This window comes from Dreissena polymorpha, chromosome 2, assembly GCF_020536995.1.
Source record: "Dreissena polymorpha isolate Duluth1 chromosome 2, UMN_Dpol_1.0, whole genome shotgun sequence".
NCBI classification, from domain to species: Eukaryota; Metazoa; Mollusca; class Bivalvia; order Myida; family Dreissenidae; genus Dreissena; species Dreissena polymorpha.
The window spans coordinates 93,351,411-93,379,001 of record NC_068356.1 but is presented as its reverse complement, the minus strand read 5'-3'; the positions used below and the strand labels follow the sequence as shown (position 1 = coordinate 93,379,001).

Below are 27,591 nucleotides of genomic sequence, written 5' to 3'. Positions count from 1 at the left end.
AGCCAGCCAGCCATGTCAGTCAGTCAGTCAGTCCAGGTCAGCAGTCAGTCAGTCAGTCAGTCAAGTCAGTCAGTCAGTCCAGTCAGTCAGTCAGTCAGTCAGTCAGTCAGTCAGTCAGTCAGTCAGTCAGTCAACGGCATAAACAATAAAGCAGCAAAACTATTAACTTAATGTATATTCCCATCACCGTTGTTTGAGTTACGTCCCATATAATTGTTTCAAAGTATTTGAAAATTAGTATCATAGGAAACTATATCTTCAATACGTTAGCGCAGTTTATAAGTACTTGATATTTAAGTTTTTTTCATTTTGTGCAATTTGTTTTGTTAGTAAAATCATAGGAAAACATGGTGCCAGAGGGATTTGAATACGTTCGGTTGAAGACCGCTATTTGATTTACATAGAAAAAAATCCTAGTGGTTTTAGAGAAGAAAATTTATAAAATCATTTTTCGTTTAAAGCTGATATTTACCATGCGACCGCCTGGGGGCTCTACCTTGGATATAATTTGACACAACTTTGTAAAGGACCATTAAATTATTATAAAGACCAAATAGTATTTCGTTCATGCATCTAAATAGCGTAGGAGCAGAATATGTTTAAAACTTTCTCTATCTACATGTAGGGGAAACACTTTATATCCAGGGAGCGCCAATTCGACCACAACGGCATTTTTTAAACAAACCTAACATTACATATTATATGCACATACAATACCAAACCTCAAGGAATTGTCGTTTTAGAATTAGAATAGAAATTTTATGTTCCCCAGTCTATACTGGGGTACATATTGTTTTGCCCTGTCTGTTTGTTGGTTTGTTAGTTTGCGTCAAACTTTAACATTGGCCATAACTTTTGCAATATTGAAGATAGCAACTTGATATTTGGAATGCATGTGTATCTCATAGAGCTGCACACTTTGAGGGGTGAAAGGTCAAGGTCAATGCCATCCGTCAAGGTCAAAGGTAAAATGTATGGGGGGGGGACATAGTGTTTCACAAATACATGTTTTAAAAAGTTGTTATAAGTCTATATAACGGATAATGACCGTTAAGTTTCGTAAAAGTTTCCGATGACGTTCGGGAGCAAATAATGGATGGGTGATCATGTTTCGGAAGTGGATATTCTGTGCTTGTATGTACAGATACATATCTAGTTCACCTAACATATTTCAGGTGGGTGGATATGGAAAAAGGTCATTTAGAAGGGATGGTTCTTTTAGACATAGAGAAGGCATTTGACACGTTCGATCATTCCGTATTTTTTTTCCATGCAGATTTTTGTGATGATAAAAAAGAAGTTTACATTCATATATTCAAGACAGACGGTAGGTAGTTCATCAAATACTCTTATATAACATTCAGAGTTCCAGAAGAGTCTTCATTAGGCCCAGTTAAATTATATATTTATGTCCACGAATTTTATTTGTTAGAACTGTGTGAAATAATCTATCTTGCTGTATAAAGTGAATGTTTCCTCTACGTGTTACTGGTATAGAAATATATTTTAGTGATGGCTTTTATCTTGTTATCAAATGGTTTGTATATCGAAATAGAGGTCGTTAACTTTAGTCAAAATTTAATTAATCTAATGCTTAAAATAAACTCAGGGGTAACTCAATAAATCTTTTGCAGAACATAATATGGTAAAAGTATTGACCTAATATTATCCGTTGAACCTCGTTTTGCTCCCATTAATCAGACATTATCTTTGAGTATTTATCATTATGTACATATGTAGGCAAACGCGAGTTTAACAAATCTACACTCAACGAAAGGATATCTTACTTAACTGAGAAACGCTTCGCCAAGGACCAAAGAACAATTTCACATTGATTATTCCTGTAAAATTTGATGTTACGGATTATCTCAATTGCTTAAACCAAACTACAACAACACAGAATAAAATGATTTATCAAGTATGTACTTTAATTAGATTCAAAGTTGCATGTCGGTCATCAACATTTAAGAAATGAACTTTTTACCAGTACACGTGCAGTATTATTTCATTATTTGCAATGTTGTTTTATTCATAATAAAATGTCGCCATGGGACCCGGAGACACTTTTATCTCATAGGACACGCTTACCAGAAGGGAACATTGCTTTAGAACCACGTGATACAGCGTGGAAACTAACATATGCAAACAATATTTTTTTGTAAATGTAAATATAAAGATCACAAGCGTAAAAGAGATCTACATAATTGAAGTAGACAGGCAACACATATAAATGCAAAATACAAATAATAAACAACATGCTGTCTTTACGAGAGTTAAAGAAATACTTAAAATATCACAGTTCTGGGTTAATTAATTGCTCGTTATGTACGCATATATCGTGTGTGTAATACATACATACATATATACAACGTATCCCCATCTGAAAATCTATCAAGAGTTTACAATACAGTTGTTCTTGGGAAAGCGAAAAAAGAACACATTGTCAGTCTCACACGTTGTCTATCTTCTTTATACACTTATGTTGTGAGCAAAGCCAAACATAACCAATCTTCAAGTGATCTTTTAAACAGACTTACAGATAAATCATTATACCTATACCGCTCATATACAATCAATCAAACCACGCTTCGTATAATCTGAACTTGCATAATTCGAATAAAAAACAGTTTCTTACACTCGTCTATTCGTGAAGTCGTGCCCATGATGTGTCCCATGAGGTGTACAAAACTTGAACACCTAAAAGGTATCCGTAATCGCAATGTTTAAAATGCGTCTATAACTAACTACTCCTCCGGGAGTTGTTCCACTGTGATCCTCTTATCGGCGATCAGTTTGTCCAGTTTCACCACGTCCCGGTAGTGGGGCCATAGGGCGGGATCCAGTTCCGGTGGGAAGTACTCCGGCGGCTCCTCCTCGACGGGGTGGCGGATGTATAGTAAGCTCTACCTGGCGGTAAAGATCCAGTCGCCTGATCGCCCGCAGCCCCTGTTTCAGATCCTCCGCACGTGCACGCGTGTGGTGCCGTCGCCATCTTGCGAGCGCCACGCCGGCTATGTCACTCTTAGGACCGCGCGCACCATCGACTGCGATGCTGGCAATGTCCTTTTCAATCGTCTCCGCGCCGCGTGCCGGAAAGAAGGGCAGCGCGCGGTACAGCTGCATCCAGTCCTGTCCGATCGACTGCACAACCACCTCGCACGATTTATCCAGGGCACCTAGACGTATACAGCATAAAATGAGTCGCGTTCTGAGAAAACTGGGCTTAATGCATGTACGTAAAGATTTCGTTCCAGATTAGCTTGTGCAGTCTGCACAGGCTAATCAGGGAGGACACTTTCCGCCTTAACTAGATTTTCGTGTAGAAGAGACTTTCTCTAAACGAAAAATGCCATAAAAACGGAAAGTGTCGACCCTGTGCGGACTGAACAGGCTAATCTGGGATGACACTTTACGCACATGCATTCAGCCCCGTTTTCTCAGAACGCGTCTCAAATGAGTTTTATTCATATTTAGTATGTTAAAATAATTGTAAAATGTGTATACTATTATGGCACCAGATTCTCGTCATACTTGGTAAATTGAAACTAAAATCGACACTGTCTCTGAAGGATGCATATGTATTTACCCTATCTGAATACTAGCTTACAATTATCGGGTTTTCGAAACCCATAGTAGTTTAAATCCGAATGCAACAAATGATAATACTTTGTCATATGTTAAAAATGCCGAGTTTAATAATCGTTCAACGTCTACAAGTTATATTATTCAAGTAATATAACTAGTTTTGTATTGTTCATAAATCTCTTAATGATGGCAAAGTCTTATAGATGCTGGTACGAAAATGAAAACATTTTTCTTAAATACTCGTAATTGTATTCCCTGACTTTAATTATGTATGAAATGCATTGCTGATATCAAGTTAGTTAAAACAATATTAACAATCTAGCTGTCTTACCGTCCGTCCCATTTGAAATGCTCGGCAACTTGAGTTTGTGGTTTCTGGCAGTGATCGGCAAGTCATAGAAGATCTTCGCCACCGAGTTGTTGCTGGTCTTGTGTAGCAAAAGCTCGCGTGAGATCTCCAGCGTCCGCTCCATGATCTCCAACTCTGCCTCCCGCTGTCCCTTCAGCGCGCTGGTGACCTTGACATCTTTGCTCTGCTGGTCCAACTCCTTCTGCACCTTCTCTAAGTGATTGCGTCTCTCCCGCATCCACTCCCGCCTCTGCTTCACTACAGAAAGTTGCCGCTTCACCGCCGGCAAACTGTCCTTCAGGAAGCGAATCTCCTCATTCAGGTTGTCCCACGTGATAGCCAGCGATTCCAACGAATCCGTATCCAATGGTTGTTTACTTAGTGCATCGCGTCGGCCTTCTTTAAACTCCATATCCATTTCTAGCTCATTACACTTATTTAACAGATACGTCTCTTCGATCTCGCTCGTGTCCTCCTTTTCCCTAAGATGCTCTAGTTCCGAAAACAGTTTTGCGTATTCCGTTTCAATCTGATTCAGTTTGAACAGCGCAGAATGATACTGCTCACTGGCTTCCCTCACCGTCCGTACCTGCTCGTCCTTTTGCCTCTCCAAGTCTGACACATCGTTTTGCAAAAACACGCTATAGTTTTCGTCCGATTTCAGCCACTGTTCTAATATAGATAAAACCGTTCTTATGTTTGTACACGCTTCGGCAAAGAGCATTAGAAATGGTATCGTTTCGCATTCACTCTTCTGACAAAAAGTCGCTACAGTGGCGCTAAACATTGTATAATGAACTCCTCTGTGTTTGAAATGCATTATGAGGGTGTTAATTTTGTCTAAAGTTTCCAGAATTACTCTTTTCCACGAGCGAATTTGCGTTTCGTAGTGCAGTGCCGTTTCCACTTCGATTTCGCCAACGGGTTCGTAGAAACTGATACAATACTTTTCCATGATCTCCAACATCTTTTTACAGTCGCTTGCAATTTCATCAAACTTGACTGGAATAAAAGTCTGCACCTTCGCATACAATTCTTTAAGAAGATTTACATTTCCTGGATCGCCCTTATATCGTGTTGGGTCGGATCCGTACTTTATGGCCGCTTCGACGCTTTTAACAGACGACAATTCAAAATACCCGAGCATGCGCAGTAAGATCTTCATGGGCATGGCGTATTTCTTCACTTCCTGATTGATGGACTTTCCTACGCCATAATAAGAACGTTCTAATCGAGTAAGTCGTTTCTGGACCGTTTGATTTCTGAAGCAAGCGCATGCCTGACGTCACGCAGACTGGAAGGCGGGCTTGATTCTAACTTCAGCAGGCGGGATTTCGTCTGCGTGGCAATGTCTTCTAACGGAAGTAGGAATTGACGATTGTTGGCCAACGTCGGCATCCGGAAATCGAGCACGGGCCTCAGCTGGAAAAAAAAACAACAACATCGTTTTCGTTTGGAATCCATCAAGCTATTGTGTACATAATGGTAGAAAACTTGTGAACAGCTGTGTTTGTTCAGCATAAACGTTTAATTTTTTATACGTTATGCTCTTGTGTTATTTTCTCACACAAGAAAAGCTTATTATAAGTAGTACCCCTTTTCACTACACATGTATGTAGTTTGTTCGCTATCCCTTGCCTCTGGTATACGATTTGTGATTTAATATTGTAGTTAAGTTCCGTCTTACATAAATTATGTTGGTATGCACATAAGCTTTAAATATGATTAACTTTCTGCATTTGCCAACTCCTTTGACTCGTTCTTTTAACCCATTTATGCCTAGCGTCTAGAAAAAATGCCTTGGCAAACAGCGTAGACCCAGATGAGACGCCGCATGATGCGGCGTCTCATCAGGGTCTGCGCTGTTTGCTTAAAGGAATTTCTGTAAGAGATATTCTAAATATAGAAATAAATATACTAGACATCCCCAATTTTGAAAATAAATTGATCCAATTTAGAAGGATGGGAGATTGCACTAGGCATAAATGGGTTAAGCAGCAACACATCTCAACAATCCGCGGAAAAAGAACGCACCTATAGCACTCCTAGGAAGTGGAACAAAATGTCATATGAATATAAGGCACATGGCCTCACACGTTTGATTGTTTTATAGTAATGTTTTACGGAACAGGAAAACGTCTGAAATAGTCTGGTGAAATGGCACTTTCATGCACGCTTTTACAAGCGTTGTGTTCTTTTGATTTTCATTAACTAATATTTAGAAACCCCACCAAGGGCAATGTTTCATCTATAACGTATTGAAAGTGTTATCGATGCCTTTTGATTCGCTTTTCTGTTGTTTACAATTGCACTTTATCGCTAAAGTGGAGTTTTGTGTATTTAATAATCAAACACTTAAAAACTTATCACTATATCATCTTCTATAGAGAACTACATGGAGGGTTTGAGAGAGTGCTTGAAATAACTAACTTCACTCTGAAAATATAGATATGGCGGACATTACGCATAAAACCCCTTTGTCAGTTTATAGCAACGGTCATAATGCAGAACTATGGTTTTTATAACCAACACGAGGTTTTTAAAGTAAATAGGGAGCGAACTGGTACATCTTAAAGCAATACCACTGTGAAATATTTATTTTGCTCATTACTAGTTGATTCCGTTGTTTAAACCCATTTATGCCTAGTGTACTCTCCTATCCTTCTAAATTGGATCAATTTATATCTAAAATTTGGGATGTCTAGTATATTTATTTCTATATTTAAAACATTTCTTACAATATTACTTTAAGCAAACAGCGCAGACCCTGGTGAGACGCCGCATCATGCGGCGTCTCATCTGGGTCTACGCTGTTTGCAAAGGCCTTTTTCTAGACGCTAGGCATAAATGGGTTAAAGACCAAAGCAGGGAAACGTACCTCATTCAATTAAGAAATTAATATAAACTTGTCGCTTATATGTTTACGGACATTCGGTTCTGTATTATTATACAAGCACAAGCTGGTCGGAAAGTAAGGGTGATTCTAGTCGAACCTTTATCAATTCAAATACAGGTTATAAGAAACGAGCTTTTTCATACCATAGCATGGATATTTGGAACAGTATACCGATTGGAATAAGAATGGCATGCTCTATCTCTGCTTTTAAAAGGCAATATAAAGCACATTTATTTTCTAATCAATAATATGTCATATGTTGTTGTTGTCTTTTTTTCTAATCAATGATTTTTCATGTGTGTCTGTCTAAAAGGCAAAATGTGTGTTATGTATTGGTGTAAGAAAATATTGTTTAAATGTTTTACTTGTTATAGACCTATTTGTGCATGATATTTTAAGAAGGCCACATTGTAAAAAAGTATTGATTCATTTGCATAATATGTATAATGTGTCATTGTCTTTATGTGTAACCTTCTGTAAATAAAGCTTTTTTTATTATTATTATTATTATTATTATTATTATTATTATTATTATTATTATTATTATTATTATTTTGTTAAACGCGTGTCCTCAAGTCATGCCGTATATACTGTTTCTGTGTGTTTGGTTCACATATTGAAGAAAATTGATATAATCCTGAGATGCCTAACAGTTAACAACATATCGATATTCCTTGTTCGTGCATGTACACGAAGGTACAATGTGTGACAAACTCGCAATTTCCCACACGTGTTCAGTCAATAAATGACCAGATTATAGCCGGTAAAACGTCCAGAAATGCAGAATTTCGGTATTATCAAATACAATTACGGTATTATCAAGTACAATTTCGGTATTATCACTACATTTTCTGTATTATCAAGTACATATTCGGTATTATCAAGTACATTATCAAAACTGTTATGTGATCTGGTTAAGAACAAACGATCCTTTTAAAATGTTCAGTAAATATGTTGTTTTTTTATGAATAAATTACACCTTCTGAACATGTTTACTTATATACATAAGCATTTTTCGTGGTACATTGATATGCGTTGATTACGGTAAGCTCAATTACGATATCCCAGTAAAAAGCTGCAAAGAAATTTCAAGAATGTTCTTAGACGTTTCATTTGTATAGTCGTTTATAATTCGAACTTGCTGATTAACTATTTAAGTATTTCTGTAAAGCTCGCGTTAAAAAAAACATACGACACTGTTATGTATTTATACCATACACAAGTAATTATACTTTGTATAAATGTATTGTCTTAACGATCTGAACTAGAACCACATGCTAAATTTGCGTCATTGATTTGTACCACATTTTTCAAAGTCTTTTATTTTAAGTTAATAGTTTTAACTTAGAGAAGGAAAATACCTAATCATGTCTAGTATATCTGGAATTGCATACAGAAGGTAATCAATTGAATCCTGGTAACTGTATATAGAACAAATACTTCGAGAATCAATGCGTTCTGTTTGACCTCGCATAACCAATACAAAAGGTTGAGTATTTTTTACGCCGTTGTGACTTAGTTTGCCTTTTGCAAGGGACATGAGTTGATTCATACGATGTTTTTATCGAAACAACGAGTATTCGGCAACCATCAGCAATAGGCCATTTGACGCGACGTTCGAAACATGGACTCTTCGGCGCACATAGCAACGGGACTCGCGGAAATGAGCCGTTATTATAATCTTACATTTCAATTATCACAAGCGAAGTTCGATGTGCGTAGACGTTTCTGGTGAAATGACAGCCCGATAATCGACTTCAACCTAACCGACTTTTGAAATAATCTTTAGCGACATAGTCTGCTATTAATCGATGTTTAAACGATTAAAACGATGCTGTCGAAATAATAAAGGGGTGTTAAGAAAGAAAATAGCCTACTGTTACGGTAAACAACTCTCGAAACGATTTTAGAGAAATTTATAACTTATGAGCCAATCAAGGTGAACCGTCAGTTGGATGCTATGATTTTAAACATATTGTGAAACGAATCGTTTTTGGAAGTGTTGTACTTTTTCCGAATTTTGAAGAGTCGCTTAAAGAAACGAATGCGTATTACTGGGTAAAAATATCATGCATGAGTTTTACGTGAAATAAAAACATATATGAATCGAAATCAGCTTTTTTAATTTAAATGCGATTGTGCAATTTAAGCAGGTACACGATGGTAAAATGTAATCATTCTTGTTACATCTGCAACATCAATGAATAACTATTAAACCTTTCATAATTAAATTTTAAAAAGTCACAAATGCGTGTATTCTATCGCGTGAAGATTTTCAACACAATGCGTTCTTATAAAAAATTCACATTCAATAGAAGGTTGATAGTTTTCTACCAACAATCTTCAAGCAATGTCAATGGGTAATCCGATTTAATATTCACGAGAGTAGCGGAATAGTTAATTTTTCTATTTAAAATACCCATCGCAAGATATTTACCTTCGCTCATACGACAAAGATGATATATTTTCTATCCAAAGGAACCAATTTGTCAAAAGCAAGTGAAGTCTTTTTTTAAGATGTGATACCGGAGATCTGTAAATATTGAATGCTTTATAAAACCTGCGACTCATAAGAAGTTATGATATGATAGTTTCATTTATTAGGTAATGATTGAGTTAAAAGAAACTTATAAATCGAACTGGTGCCCCGTCTTCGTCTCACGGAGTACGATCCATTTGCAAATTATAATTTTAATAGATATCGATTCTTTTCAATTATGTCGGTCTAGTTTACTTCATATCGGTCAATTTATGTTGTTCGCTAACTTTGTGGACAAATATGTTGGTCGACAAAAAACAGCATTATAGGTCAAAGATTTACAAGGCATTCAGTCTTTTGAGATGTGTTTTTAACAAATTAAACTATTTAATGAAACATGTATAAAGTACAGCTTTTGCCACCATATACTAATTAACATTGAAATTTTTCAGCATTGCAATTTTTACATGTAAAATATACAATTTGACATTAACAATGAATATGTTTTTTATAACTGCTGTTAACAACTTATGGCCCTATTCCACTACTAAAACAAGCTCACGATTCGCTACGATTTCTCACATTTATTGAATCGGGAAGACTCGTGACAGTCTGCGATTCAATTACGACAGTGGTACGATTGAGTTACGACGAATCGTGGGGTTCGGTTGAAGTCTTGCGAATAGGGTCGCAACTTCACTACAATGTGTAAGAATCTACTGCGACTGTACTAAGAACGATGCAGATCGGTCATGACTAAGCTAGGAACTCACCGAACGCACCCATGAACTCGGCGCCAATATCTAGGCTACTGATATTGATTCTAACACGGCACGCGACTTGTTTTCTATAGACAAAGAAGGAAATAAAGTGTGGGTTATTCTGCAATAAATTATGGGCGGAGCTTGATGTTTCGAAAATAGTTCCGAATAAATAAATAAATATTGCATTTAAATGCACATGCTTAAATCCCGCTCTTAAAAAAATGTTAAAACTGTAGCACGTATATAAATGCAATGAAACAACAAATTGTATATTTGGTGATAAGTGGCATGACCACGCCTGCTAAGAATTTGTTTGTTAAGAAACATAATTAAGAAAACATTTATAGCATGTCAGCTTTTCAAAAGAATTAATTCATGTGACGTCATTTAGTTTTTATGAGTGTTGTTCTCAATGAAAGTGACGTAATTTGCAATATATTTATGAATGAAAACGACGTCAAATGTTTGTACAATTCAATGACGTCACTAAATAGTGCACTTTGTACTAAGAAGGGCGGAGTATTGAAAAATATACTCCTTACTGTGGGTTATTCGACAACAAAACATGCTGGAAAAATATTATTTGTTTATCATTCTTTACAAAATCGTAACTGTTTCGTAACACAGGTGGTTAGCGTGTGGCTATGATATTAATTAGTGAAAACATCATTTTGAATGATAAATAATCATATTATAACGAAAAATTAACTTTTCTGAAAAAAAATATTTCACTATCAAATATATATATAACAAGGTATGCAACTCAAAATCAGCCCAAAACGGGGTGCATCGCTTTGAACAGCCATATCTTCATCAATTGTGCAGCGATTTTCACGATCTCGGTCTTATTCAACGCAGAAATGAATTTCCTTTCTGGAAATGTATATGTCTTGCAATATTTTTACAAATGCTGGGTCAACTTTAAGAAATAACACGATACACAACACGCATGACCCAGTTGACAGTGATCATGCTGTCTTTAAGACTGAAATCTTCACGGAGTAAAGGGCAACTTCCCTACAAAGTTCATGTAGTTCGATACCATAATTCAATAAAACGTATGAAAAAACTTTATTACCGTTCTTGTCGTTACATTCTGCATCAAGACAAACTGTCCAGCGCCGTTTGAAACCTTTGTTTACATACATTTCAACTAACTGACATTTTAAACATACGAGTGATTTCATTGGTCCAATGCGGAGGTGTGTCTTTACAACTGGAGATTTCATTCATAAAGAATACATGATCACTGTCAACTGGGTCATACGTGTTGTGTATCGTGTTATTTTTTAAAAGTTGACCCAGCATTTGTAAAAATATTGCAAGACATATACATTTCCAGAAAGGAAATTCATTTCTGCGTTGAATAAGACCGAGATCGTGAAAATCGCTGCAAAATTGATGAAGATATGGCTGTTCAAAGCGATGCACCCCGTGTTGGGCTGATTTTGAGTTGCATACCTTGTTATATATATATTTGATAGTGAAATATTTTTTTTCAGAAAAGTTAATTTTTCGTTATAATATGATTATTTATCATTCAAAATGATGTTTTCACTAATTAATATCATAGCCACACGCTAACCACCTGTGCTACTAGCTAGGAATGAGTTAGGACCTTCGCCGATTGAGTTACGAATGTCCCCGACCTCAAAATATTGAAATCGGGACAAATCGTGGGGAATCGGGTCGTAGTGGAATACCCCTATTATCGGTTTGTTGAGCTGATGACATATCCATGATTATTTTATAAATTCAGTTGATCGGATCAAAATGTATAGATAAAATATGTCCAATCCCGTAACGCATGGAAATGAAAGGTGTCATTAAGGTCTACAAAGTTTTTTGTAAGAATATTGTATTTGATATTATTTTATTATTGTTTTGTATTTTTTCAAAGTCATGTTAGTTTGTTCTTAATCAGTTAAAAACTTTATTTTCCGTAATGCTGCTGTATGATTTTATCAAGTCACTTACGTAAAAGTATGCAACCAAATACGCCAAGTGCTCAAGAATAAAATTAAAATGGTAACGCGAATAAATGTTACCTTCATCCCCATTCTGTGAGGTCGCGCGGGCTGTTTATTCCTTGCAATCAGCTTTGTTATCATCGCCTTTGACATTATAATCCCACATTGGTTTTCACACGCCTATTTCACATTGATGCATCACCACCGTTTTAAATGTGTCTTTGAGGTAACACATTTAAAACACTTTGATATATGTACTCTGTTTAATGCTAACTTTTATTAATTTCACGAATTGCTTTTCAAATTACTTCTCAACAAAATACACATAAATAATAAGGATCACGATGGGTCCAATTAGCTTAAACTTTTCTTCGAAACAAAACAATGACAATATCCGTTTTACTTTATGACTGTAATTAAAATTGAATTGACTTAATTAAAGCAACGACTACTAAGTGTTCATTTCAATAATTCCCGTTCGATGTTCGAGCTGCTATGACGTAAGGCAATACGACAACCGCTCAAGACTAATGGTATAGCGCTGTTTGACACAGGTTACATGGTAAATAAACTGCTTTGATAAAACGCTTCTGATAGCTAACTCACATGACTGAAAATTGATTTTGCTCGAAGACTTTTCAATAGAGAACTTATTGAGTAGTAATTCTTCTGGAATGCTCAATACATGTTTCTGCGCGAGCCTGTAAATAATTGCGTCGTTGACAAGAAAATTTGTTCCAGTCAATGGGACATGCCTTTGTAGATATTGCAGGTCAATTTCCAGTTAAATAGAACACACGAGTTCGAGTTGAAAACCCGGTTTGATTGAATGTTTCATTTAAAGACTAAATAGAAACATTCTTTAGCTTGGCCGGAAAAATAGCATTCTAGATTCAAATGCTTTAAATACGGGAACATATGTTATATATGTAGTTTAAAATAATTGCGTTTCAGCATTTAAGAAATTAGGTACACAATAATTGATAATTGATGCAATTATAAAACTATGTAAGACATTATGTAGTCACTATGTATTTACTATCCCATCAATGTGACATTCTCAAGAATTATTTTAGTTCATGTTTAGATTTATTAATTTTGTTCGAAATGATATACGGTGTGTATTTATTTCTTTTTTGGGAATGTATGTTAAGGACGATGGGCTTTATATGCTTAAGTCAGAATCAAGTATTTTGTTCTGTTTAGTCAATATTCATAGTAGTCATGACTGGAGCGATTTAATCGAAAGCCTTATGCTCATTGTGAAACTTTCTAATCTTGCAAGTATTTGGCGGGTATGTTATGTTTTGGGAATTAAAATGAAAAAGTTAAGATTGTGGATCGAACCCATCTGGTCGCATGACGGACACAATCCAATTTGATTAGCAATGTAATTGAAACAGCACGTTTACATTTTAAAAGAGTACACCTAAACAATCTAGCATTTAACGTAAGTGAATTGGATAAAGTTTTTGTAATATAATTTACAATAGTTTGAACACATTCAGGACTCGTCTATTGTCTATATGTTTGCCGCATTTAGGACATTGACAAACAACTCTTATGCATTTACCGTTGGATCTATTAAAAATCCCAATCTTTATGGAAGCCCTTAATGCACCTGTATTATACGAATACGAATATTCCGTTGAAATGCGCAACATATTCGAAAATTAGATCATTCATATTTAGCATTATTAATTTTTACTACGGATATTCGTTACTATTCATGTACACGTATATTCATGTGCAGAACGTTAACAATATAGCATATATATATAACTGCGCATAGCCACGATGTGTTTGTTACCTTATATAACTGCGCATAGCCACGAAGTGTTTGTTACTAAATAAAACTGCGCATAGCCACGATGTGTTTGTACTAAATATAACTGCGCATAGCCACGAAGTGTTTGCTACTAAGTTCTTCCCGACTTTCGCTTATTTTCTGTTCATACTCTTCACTAATTTTGACATGAAGGGTACGATTGTTATGGATAATAATGTGTAACATCAACGATTACAAATTTATATACAGAATAAAAATCAAGCGTTTGTAAACCAATATTGTTTTAAACTCTTAGATTAAGGATCAATGTTTTCAAGGTTATTTTGTTACGTTTACTGCTGTTATACATACAAAAGAGTGCATATAATATTACTCAGAACGATTTATATTGTAAAAAAATTATAAAGGTAAACTGGCATTTGTTTTCGGTCGTTTCCTTTATACACCGCACCACTGCAGTGTTTAGTTATTGTTATGGCAAGACAAGACAAGAATTTTATTCGAGATCAGTACAGTGTACATAATCTAGAAAGTAATGTGATTAAAAACAATAAATCAGTGGTGGGTTTGTTTAGATAATGTTTTAACAGTAAAAGTACAAATATTGATTAAAAACCAGTGAATAGATTACGTAACATACACTTGGAGAGTGATGTGCATGTATTACACGGTAACAGATTGTCTTATATCCAGTGCATATTTTATATAGTTTACAACATTTTAAAGAATATTTGCGTTAACAGATCCTATTAAAGAATTGAATTTATATACAGAAGGTCTAACGTAAAATCTTTTATTAAGAAATCTCCTCCTTATTATAGTATAACATGGACAAATACATATACAATGGTATACGTCTTCAAGATCGCGACTACCACAGTACAAACAGCATCTTTCGTTTCTTAGTTCAAAATGTATATTACTAGAGCCCTAACGGCCCGTATGAATTCTTAATAAGAGTGCACAAATTCTAAAGCGTGTAACAAAAACCTCAAGTTGACAGGCAATATATCAAGATAGTTTTCATAGGCAAAGTTAGTTTTATAATGAGCGTAATCTGTTAATACTGAGCTACGCTGTAGTAAACCTTGCCATTCTTAGATAAAGTTGCGTTTTAGTTGCTCCTTAAATATGAAAGGAAAAAAACACATATATTTTCTGGATTTAAAAATAACTCTGAAAACCCAAAATCCTCTAAAAGTTTCTTAGCCACGCCACCCGGTTATTGTGACCTAGTTTACAATCTTCTCAAGCTCTAAGATACAAAATTCATTCATTATATTAACTTTATTTTTGGTCCATCAGCGCTAGTAGTAAGACGTTTTTCTTCATTGTATTAGAGTTTTACTACTTTTCGAATTCCTCCTTCCAGAAACGGAAAGTCAGTAAATACAATCTTATCAACAATGTCATAGATTTTTGTTGCTTATGTGGTTTTGCGTAAATGTTTGAATTACATGACGTTTTTAGTGATAAAAGCCATACAAGTGTATTTGCACACGCAGTAGTTGACTGATGTCTTAGTGGAGGTCACATTGGTAGATTACTTTTACAAACTACCCGATTAAAATTCTTGGTTCGGTTCAATAAATTAAGCACACCTTCAGTATCGGCTGACATTTTCAATATGAACTTTCCGTCGGATAAAAAAGGAACCATAGAGCCGATCAAAGGAATCCCATTTAACGTAATTGACGAATTAGACGGTTCTGTTGAGTCTGTTTATACAAAATATTGCCAAACAGATAAACCACGCGATACATGACTGCACGATCCAATGATGCGGAATCGAGAATGAAATAAAATTAAAATATTGATTTATCGACTGACTTTTAATGCACCTTTTAATTTCTTATGTAGATTTTTGAACACATGCAGACAGTATGTTTGGGCCACCCGCACAATAATGTTAGTACATAACAAGAGATTATTGCCAAGCAATATGGTCCCCTACCGATGAAACTCCACTATTGTCAGTAATGTTTATATATTTTTTGTATATATGTGTTGCCATAGCAACCAGAATTCTTGACGTAGGAACAAAATGAATTGACGTGCATAATCTCCATATTGCCATCTGTCCATGTTTCAAGTTTAATGAAAAAAAATGAAAAGCTTTTTAAGTTATCGCAGGATCCAAAAAAATGTGAAGGACTGACAGACAGACTGACTGACAGACAGACTGACAGACAGACTGACAGACAGACTGATAGACAGACAGACTGACGCACAGAGCGCAAACCATAAGTGCCCTCCGGTTTCATCGATAGGGGACAATAAGCATAGATCTGGGAAATCTGGGCTTAATGCATGGCTGCACAGGCTAATGTGGAATACCGATAAAACTCGGAGAACGGAAATATTTAACCCTTTGCATGCTGGGAAATTTGCCTTCTGTTAAAATGTCGTCTGCTGAATTTCTAAAATTAGCATTTTCTTCGATTTTTTTCAAAGAATACTATCAGAATAGCAAACAGTTTGGATCCTGATGAGACGCCACGTTCTGTGGCGTCTCATCTGGATCCAAACTGTTTGTAAAGGCCTTCAAAATTCGGTTCCCGCACTGAAAGGTTTAATCATGTGTTATATATCAGGAATCGCAAACAGTGGTTTATAAATAAAATCCTGGTAACGGAATACAGAGCAAATATTTCGAGAATCAATGCGTGCTATTTGACCTATCCTAACCAATAACAAGATTGAGTATTTTTACGCCGTTGAGACATTGTTTGCCACTTGCAAAGGACATGAATTGATTCATACTATATATTTTCATGGGGACAACGAGTGCCCGGCAACCGATATCAATAGGCCATGTTGAAGCGACGTGAAAAATACAGTAATTGGCGAACATAGCAACGGGACTCTCTGACATGCGCCGTTATTATAATCTTACATGTCTAATTCGATGTGCATTGGCATACCTGGTGAAATGTCAACCCAATAATCGACTTCATTTTCGCCGACTTTTGAAATAAAAATCTAAGATGCATGGTCTGGTAATAATCGATGTTTGAAACAATACTGGCGAAATGATTCAGGGATGTTTTGAAAAGAATGATAGTCAACAGGTCACGGTTAACTGTTAACGATTCTCCAAACGATATTAGAGAATGTTTTGGCACACCTTATATTTATGATAAGCCAATCAAGTCAGCAGCGACATTAAGATTTTAAACAATGTTTTTGGAGTGGTGTTCTTTTTACCACGTTTGAAGACTCGCCAAAACAAACACATGCTTGTTACTAGAAGCAAAAAAAATGTTTGAGTTTAACGTAAAATGAGCACCTATCTGTATTCAAATACGATTTAAATATTATCGTTTACGTGAAACACGTACAAAGTCATCACATGTAATTGAAAATGCAATCTTGCCACATCTGGGACATCAATTGAGAACCATTAAACCTTTCATAATTAGATTTAAATCATTGACAAAATGCATGTTATGCTATCGTGTGAACATCTAAAACACAATGCGTTGATATCAATTATTCACAATCAATAGAAGATTGATAGTTCTCGGCCAACACATTTGAAGCCTTGTCAATGGTAAATCTGATTTAATATTCACGAATATCAGAATAGTTAATTTTTCGATATTAAATCCGCAGAGCATGCTATATACCTTCACACGGTTGACACATACAATAATTGAGCCGCGCTCTTTGAAAAGTGGTTGAATGCATGTGCGTAAAGTGTCAACAACAACAACAACTTTCCGCCAAAACTGAATTTTAGCTAAGAAGAGACTTTCGTTAAACAGAAAATATCATAAAAGCGGAAAGTGTCGTCCCTTATTAGCCGGCGAGGACTGCACAGGCTAATCTGGGATTACACTTTATGCACATGCATTAAACCACCTTTTCACAGAGCACGACTCATATATTTTTTATCAAAAGAAAGCTATTTGTCTAATGCAAGTGATGTTTCTGAAAAGATGCGCTATCGGAGATCTTTTAATATTGAGTGCTTTATAATAACATGCGACTCATACGGAGTTAAGATTTGATAAGCAGTTAAGTTTCATGTATTATGTAATGATAGAGTTTAACAGAACTAAATACATCGAACGGGGTTTCCTTCTTGGTCTCATGGCATACGATATTATTGCAAATTATGATTTAAAATATGTGCTCGATTCATTTCAATATGATTAGTCTCGTTACTTTAAAGGGTAAATGTATGTTGTTTGATATTACCGTAGACAAACGTGTGGGTCGACAAAAGACTTCAATTAATAACCGATCGAACAGAACATAACAGAGTAGTTTATTTTGACTTCAGCATATAAACAGCTAATCGTCATAAACGTACCTATACAATAACAGCATGCGTTTCAATTAAATACAAAACATACATCATTTCGAAAAAAGATCAATTTAGAAAGGATTGTAATACAACATGTTTAAGTGAGAATGCCACATTGAATAGGTTAATACTTAGTGACCACATAATGTAAAAACGTTGTTTAACAATCAAAGAGTTACGAGAATTTCGGTCTTGTGCGATGTGTTTTTCACAAATTAAATAAGTATAATTTATACATTTAATAAAAATAAATAAACAAGTGGGCGGATGTCGTTATGGCGAGTAAACTTAAGAGGGAAAAACTACGGAAGCGTATATGGTACACCCCAATAATATGGTCATGCCGGATTAGTTTATATCGACTTACTGTGAAATAGCATTGTATGTCTTCATAATTTGGAGGTTTTTCCTCTTAATTTTACTCGCCATAACGGCATAATGTTAAAGTCTCGACGTAAATGTTTCCGGCTTTTCCCGAAAAAATATTTGGTCGACATGATCTAAGTCGACAAATCAACATAATTTTTGGCGGCATGCTCTTGTGAAAATGACTTGCCATCATAGTTTTAATCGACACGATGAGTTATTTGTTACGCCATGACACCTTTTTCATATCATGCCGTCATAGAATGTTGACATCATCACAGTATCAGGGTGTACCATATACGCTTCTATAAAAAAAAACTACAAAACTTTGACGACATACCATGTTTTTCACAGTAAGTCGATATAATCTAATCCGGCATGACCATATTATTGGGGTCTACCATATACGCTTCCGTAGCTTACAACGTTTCGGTCAGTTTCACCGATGGCAAATGCGCATAATGATCATGAAGATGATGATGACATTCCTTGTTCGAATAGAAATTTATAAATTAGCTGTGCCCAATCCCGTGAGTCATTGGTGTGAAAGGTGTCTGGAAGGTCTAAAAGTTGAATTGTTAAAAGACGCTTATATGTGGATGTTATTGTATTATATTTTTGTATTGTATTCAAAGTGCGTTAGTTTCTTCTAAATTGTTTAAAGACTTGTGTTGGATGATATTGGATCTTTATTTGATCAAAGAATGCATCGAAATGCGCCGAATTCCCAAAATTCATTGAAAAGTTATATAAAACAGTATTTTGTTACAAATAATGAGTTCATAGTTGGCAAATCTTTAAAAGCTTTGAATATTTTGTTATATAATTTAAAAAAAAACAATCCTTTCTGTCCAAAGACGTGTTGTGAATTGTTCGATGCTTTTGTAGGTTCTACACTTAATTATGCGTCGGAAGTTTGGGGTTTTACCAAGTCAAAAGATGTTGAACGTGGGCATTTAAAATTGTGTAAATCTATATTAAATGTAAGGACATCAACTTCATCTGTAGGAGTTTACGGCGACTTGGGTCGATACCCTTTATATATTTCCAGGTATACGAGAATGATATCGTATTGGTGTAAGATTTTGCAGAGCGATAATTTGACTATTTCAATTTTGTATACTAGTATTAGAGCTTTAGAAGATTGTAAACTAGGTCACTCTAACTGGGTGTCCTGTGTTAAGAAACTTTTAGATGATTTTGGGTTTTCAGGGATATTTTTAAATCCAGAAAATATATGAATTTCTTTTCAGTTCATATTTAAGGAGCGAGTAACAAGCAACTTTATTCAAGAATGGCAAGGGTTATTATTGCGTCGTTCAGTATTAACAGATTACGCTCATTATAAAACTAACTTTGCCTATGAAAACTATCTTGATATATTGCCTGTTAACCTGAGGATTTTTTGCTACACGCTTCAAATTTTTGCACTCTCATTAAGAATTCATACGGGTCGTTATGGTTTTAGTAATATACCAAGAAACGAAAGATATTGTTTGTACTGTGGTAGTCGCGATCTTGAAGACGTGTACCATTGTATATTCATTTGTCCATGTTACACTACTATAAGGAGGAGATTTCTCGATAGAAGATTTTACGTTAGACCTTCTGTATATACATTAATTTCTTTAATTAGATCTGTTAACGCATATGGTCTTAAAATTTTGCAAACTATATCACATTTGCACTTGATATAATTGTTTACCGTATAATACATCACTCTCCAAGTGTATGTTATGTAGTCTGTAAACTGTATTTGATTCAATGTTTGCATTTTTTTGTTAAAAACATTATTTGAACAAACTGACCTCTGATTTATGGTATTTAATCACATTATTTTCTAGATTATGTACTCTGTACTGATCTCGAATAAAACGCTTGTCTTGTCGTTATCATAAAATCGTTTGCCTTGTGGCGATTTTGCTACGCTGTCGCGTAAAGGGCAACGAACAATAGTTTATTTACCACATACTGTTTTATTTTGCTCAGGATGACGATGATTATAATATAATAATGATCAAGAAAAGAAAGTGTAATTATGATTATATTACCGCTTATATCGATAACGATAAGGATAGCGATGATCACACGAACATATTTTACCTTCATCTCCATTCTGTTGGGTCGAGCGGGATGCTTTTTCCTTAAAATCAGTTTCGTTGTCACCTTGGACATTATAATTTCACATTGCTTATCACACACATGTTGAATTGTATTACACCATCACCGTATCAACTGTTTCTGTATTATAATACCATATTTTAAACACGTTTATATCTGTTTAATGATAACTCTGACGAATGTGCATATAATTTCAAGATAAACCTTTCTAATGGCGTCTCAATAAAATAAACATAAATACAATGTATCACGATGGTTCAGACGTTATGAGCTTTTCGAAACAAAACAATGACAATATTATTGTGATTTTATGTATTAAAAATGAAATTTCATTAAATTAATTTAATGAACAAATTAATGTAAGTGTTCATTTCAATAGTTCCATGTCAATTTGCGAGCTGCTCTGACGTCGAGCAATACGAATACCCCCCAAGATTAATGGTATCAAGCAGTCGAACACAGGTGACATGGTAAATTAACTGCTTTGATAAAATGTTTCTGATAGCGAGCTCACGTGACTGAAAAATTGATTTTGCTCGAAGACTTTTCAATAGCGAACTTGTTGAGTAGTAATTCTTCTGGAATGCTCAATACATGTTTCAGCGCGAGCCTGTAAATAATGGCACCGTTGACAAGAAAATTAGTTGCAGTCAATGGGGCATTCCTTTGTAGATATTGCAGGTCAATTTTCAGATAAATAGAACACACGAGTTCGAGTTGATTAACTTGATTGATTAACTTGATTGATTAATGATGAGCAGATGCTTAAACATTGGTTGGAAAAGAACACTCGCATATTGTGTTATTCATGACTGCACAGATGACATCAAAAGTCTTATGCTTATGGTGATACTTTCGAGTCCGTTTAAGGGATGTGTACATTACTTGATGTTTTAGAAAAAGTTAACGAGAAAGATCCAAGACTGTGGTTTGAAAAAAAACACTTGATGGCAAGGCGGACACCATCGAATTGTATTTGCCATTTGATTGAAACAGCACGTTTACATTTACAAGAAAAAATATCGAAACAGGAAATTGTCGTTTATACATAATCAATCAAACTGTGTACTTCACTGAATGTGATAAAGTGCTTGTTTTAAGATTTACAATTGTTTGAACACTTTCAGAACTTTTCTAATGTACGGATTGCACTGCTGGGGCTTTTATACAAATGTTTGCCCATTTGTGGATGTTGACACAAGACTTATGTATCTAAGGATCAATAAAAGTTTAAAACATATATGTTAGCACTAAAGTAATTGATATTATACGATAGAATTAACCTGGCCATTATGGTCCGTGGAAATATGGAGCCGATTCTGAATTTAGTTAGTTAGAATTTAGTGTAGAATTTGAATAAAAATTTGGCATAGTTGATATAAACATACCTCTATATATTCATGTACACAATTCAATCAAAAGCCCAATATCAACTGCGCAAAGCCACGAAGTGGTTAGTGTCTAATTCTTGACACGACTTTCTCTTAATTTTGAGTTCATATTTTATATAATTTTATATAAGAAGTGCATGATTTGTGTGGATAATTATATGTTAAATCAGCATCGACAAATTTGCAACATCAAGTCAACCGTGTGTATTCCACTATTGCTTAAAACACTGAGATTGATATATATATGAGAATGGGTTATTTTGTTACTTTTACTCCTACTATATACACAAGAGTGAAAAAATAAAAAATAAAACAATACTTAAGACATATTTAAAAGTTAAAAGAAATTAATACTAATCAGTAAGCTTTCATATGAAAACCGTCAGCAAGTTAATTATGTCTTACACAGTACGAATTTTTATTTCAAGTGTAATGCAGCTCACTAGTTTATCTTTGCGATAGCTGTTTACAACTTTATTTATGGTCCAACAGTAGTGGTACTAGTTGAACGTATGTCTTCATTGTGTAAAGTTGTAAAAGGTTGGGGATTACACTTTCCGATGACGGAAATACAGTAAATAATATCTTATCAACTATGCCATGATTTGTTTTGTGGCCTATGTGGTTTTGCGTAATGTTTGAATTACAGGACGTTTTTATTGATAAAAGCCATAAAAGTGTATTTGCACAAGCAGCAGGTCACTTTGGTCGATTACTCTTATAAACTACTCGATTAAAATTCTTGGTTCGGTTCAATAAATTAAGCCAACCTTCAGTATCGGTTGGCATTTTCAATATGAACATTCCGTCGGATAAAAGAGAAAACCATAGAGCCGTTGAAATGAATCCATTTGAACGTAGTCGACGATATATGACAGTTATGTTGAGTCTGTTTATACAAAATATTGCCAAACAAGTAAGCCACGCAATACATGACTGCAAGATAATGTATAACTTGTAACGATGCGGAAAATAAATTAAAATTACAATATTGATTCGCCGACTTGATTGTAGGCTAATGTACGCTTTTGAACCTTGAATTATATAAAATTAATCATAATAATATTTATACAGGTTTTTTTTACTATATTAGGTACGTAAGTATCGATTTCTTTTCACGAAAAAGTAAAATCGCATACTTCTAACGAAAACTATTAATTATTGAAATAAAGTCCGTTAATAAGACTATGTACCAAGCAAATATACAGTCATAACAACGCAAAGTTTCGTGGCCAGGTCAACGCTTTAAAATTTACGATACGCTTAAGTCATACTATGTCGGTGACTAATTAATAGTTTGATTTCATCAGAAAGTCGTGATTTTTTTTTATTCTAAAGTTTCAACTTTAAACCAAACTCTAAGCACCACTGGATCTTGCGTTGTATGACTACCTTAATAAGGAAGTACATCGAAAATTACGTTTGGATTTGCCACTTCAATGTAAAATTTGTTCTTAACGCTAGCACCTACGTGTACTACTTTACTGCAGAATATGCTACTTAACGGTTTTGCATGCTCTAATGCTAAGAAGCTAATTGACGGTAGCACTACTACTTAATTTTAGCTGTGCTACTTTGCGGTTGTACATGCCTCTAAACGGGCGCGTATTACTATTTACGGTAGCACATGCCAATTTACGACTGCATAATGCTACTAAACGGTAGTCGTACTGCATAATCAATCAACCTGAATAATTTACTGATAAATTTAAAAATGAAATTTATTTAAAAGTGCCTTTTGAAGTCAGCACACGGTATTCTGAGATATCTCATGCTTATGGAAGGTATTATCCACAAGAACAAGCATGATGTTCAATTGCAATTGCATTTTGCTTTGTTGTATTTGTAACAAAATAACTGCATCTTCCTTTCCTTTCGTCTTTTTGTTCTTTCCATTCGTGAGTTAATTTTGCTTGCATAGTTCGTTATAATCTTTACTTGGTGTATGTGAATCCTGTATTCTTGCAAGTAAATGGCAAATGCATCATTTCCGTTAAAGTGTTTATGTGGCTATCTTCTTCTTGTCTATTTATTGAACTTTCTATGAATAAATGTGTCATTACATTACATTGAACCAATAAGAATTTGGCGTTCTAGCGCAAATAATTGTATAGGGAGGAAACTATGGCAAGCGTATGATAATTTCCGGTATGTATACTAGTTTTGTCGAAACAATCATAGTTGCGTACAGGCTAGCTTTGCTGGTATAACCCTCCTTAAAGAAATGTATTTCGTGTTGGATAGTTAAAAAATAAATTACATGATTTTGTCAACTTTCACAATATACGAACTCTTCTTCGTAAGACCATGTGGTAAGTGCGCGAAACTCGCGTGCGCGTATGTGTGCGTTTATGTGTGTGGGGTTCTGTACGGGTTGTTTGTTTTTGTATGCGTGTGTGACGTGCGTTCACCATGGGGAATAATTACGTTCTTGATAATAGGGAATCACAACATGAGTAGGCCCTTTTCGTCACATGCAAATTAACTAGTTCTATTGATATGACCAAAAGACTAATACAAATCAACCTGTTTGTATTCATCTCTAATAAAAGCGCAGAGGCTATTTCGATCAGGTGTTGATCACGCGTCGTTTATTTATGATGGATATGATGAAAAATGAATAGCGATATTAATAAACATTCACACGTAATTGAATGGATGGTTCAATGATGCGCGTTTCAACAAAACATTAAACGAATTAATTATAAAAAGCCAATACAAATTATGGATAGATAATGAGCCTTTAAAGGGGCCTTTTCACAGATTTTGGCATTTTTTAACTTATTCATTAAATGCTTTATATTGATAAATGTAAACATTGGATCGTAAAAGCTCCAGTAAAAAATCAAGAAAAAAAATTAAAAAAGGAAAAGAACATTGCCCGGAGCAGGTTTCGAAACAGTGACCCCTGGAGTCCTGCCAGAGTCCTGAAGTAAAAACGCTCTAGCCTACTGAGCTATTCCGCCGAGTATACATTCGTGACGTATTTTATACCTTATATAAGCAATCTTTGTAGTTTCACAAAATTTAACGACAAAAACAGAACTCTCCAAATTATTCAATCGTTTCGCGTTGCAACGCTTTATAATTTTTAGGTTTTAAAATCATCAAAAGATGCATATAATGGCTATATTAGAGCATGGTTAATGTTCAGTATTACTGTTTCCTCACAAATATCATAACTAAAACGAAAACTTACGAATCTGAAACAACTTTTTTCAATTTTGTCAATTTACCAAAGCGTGAAAAGATCCCTTTAATATTTGATGTGAGCATGAAAACATATCAATCAATAAATTTGATGTACATGTACACATGTTATTAAGTAAGTTCCACACGTTAATTTATATTGAAGAGAGAAACACATCCCAACAAACATGCTATTCTTCATTCGATTTAATTTATTATAAGTTGCAGCAATTTAAATGTAACTATAGACTCCAAACCGCCCTTTTATAGGTGAATCATGTAGTTACAGAATCAAACATCATAAGTTAAGAATAAAATTCAGTTTCAATGTTTTCAAAGGTGTATCGTAATTTATATCAATTGACAAGGATTATAATACTGCCTCTATTATCAACGTAGATTTTATTGTATATTCCGTATATTGGAAACCGGATCATAAGGTTTAAAGCTGTTTGTTTACAGACCGAATGGATTTTAGCACTTTGTTGATAATTGTTTTCAAAAATGCCGACGTTACTTAACCTGTTTCCAATATACAATACAAATTAATTCGTTTGGTTGGGACTGTTCGACCTCAAACGAATAACAAGAATTACGGTTGAATACTTATTTTCAAAGGTTAGACATGATAAATTAACGTCAAGTTGAACTAAAAGCTTAAAACTTAATACAAATAAACGTTCAGAAGGAACGAACTTTATGATATTATTGCGGATAAGGTTTAATTGTTCATAAAATTACACGGAGGGATCTATAGCAAAAAAGTAGAGCGTAGGGATCGATTGGTCTTTGTCGGCTCGGGTTCTACTTACCCGTATCCCGGGTACTCTTAAGTATACTAACATGTACTCCGGGTACGTAAATATACTTAAACGTACCCAGTCGATATTAGACTGTACCCGATTTGTATTCCCACCCAAAATCCGATGTCGTAAAACGCGCTCGCGATTACCGTAAAACGATAGTGTTTATCTTAAATAAACTTTTTTTTAAAGAAAGACTGCATCATCATGCTTTTTGAGTAGAAGTTTCGATAATATAGATGCCTTTTAACAGAAAATGTGACAAATGTGAACACAATTAGTTAAAAAAAATAGCCGACAACGACCGATTTAGCGTTAACATTTCCCGGGTACGTTTTAGTATGATTACCTACACTTAAAAGTACCCGGTGTACATGTAAGTAGTATCCGAGCCGACAATGACCAATCGAGCAATAGTTGGTTGCTGCGCTAACTTTCTTGATGGTAAAACCAAATAATAATGATCACAGACATCTACTGAAGAAATGATATATTGAGGTACCTTGAGGCTGCCGTGTGACCGGAGCGTCCATGGCTCGCTGTTCACGGAACTGGAGCTCGCCCAGCTACGGATCGGTTTTACCGAGAAGCTGCTCGACTTCCGGAATCGTAACCGGCTGCTCTCGGTCATGTTTGTGGTACCGTATTAGTAAAGACTTTTGTTACCCGCTCCAAACGTTTAGTAGACTAGATATAGTGCCCATTTTGAAAATACTCGGGAATACTTAATAGACGCTGATTTATTTTGTTGCGTCGTTTCCTTATAAAGTTCACTCACGTAAGCCTTCGAAACCTTTAAACATTTTACAGTGCACACGATTTTTTTTATAGAATGGTTAACGATCTGATGTCACTGTTCTTAATACCTGACGACGATTATTCTAACTGCCACTCCCTTTCTCCCGGAAAGAGTGTCGAGTCACATACCGGTAGTTATTCTAACTGCCACTCCCTTTCTCCCGGAAAGAGTGTCGAGTCACATACCGGTAGTTCGATTTCCGATCAAATAATAAAACGCGTTCAATAAAATCTTAAGTCAATATTGAATTAAACTTTTTTGAACGATTTAAAAATTCCAATTTCAAACGTATACGTGTTCGCAAATATTTAGCCATGCGCTTCAATAGTTTTGGCAAATAGCATGTGATAATATAATTAACTATCCAATATCGTGTCTGCCATTGTAAAAATTGCTTTATAATTTTCAATTTCGTACACAAATGTGTCGCCAAGCGGTTATTATAAATAATTATGTCACACAATATAATTGATTTCACAAACTAATTTGATATCATTCAAAATGGAATAAAGTCCGCTATGAAAGAAAAACAGTGCTAAAAGTACCTCCTTAGTGGCGAAACAACTCGTATTATCGACACTAGGTCTTCTATTGGGTATATATCTTTCATACTTATATTGTCTTTTGTCAACAAGGAATAATCCCTGAATACAGATTTATTGCACTTTCTCAAGCAGCAAAATAACAAGCGAACAATGCTTGAATTATCTATCCATACACCGACGTAATCCGGTTGGGATTCGAGCTGGCTATAAGCCCCGGGTACATACGACTCCTT

The 27,591-nt window shown here is 35.0% G+C and overlaps 1 pseudogene; it reads right to left on the bottom strand.

Annotated features, from left to right (window-relative positions):
• Nucleotides 1-1,907: 1,907 nt before the first annotated feature.
• LOC127868065 (uncharacterized) lies at nucleotides 1,908-27,591 on the bottom strand (annotated as a pseudogene).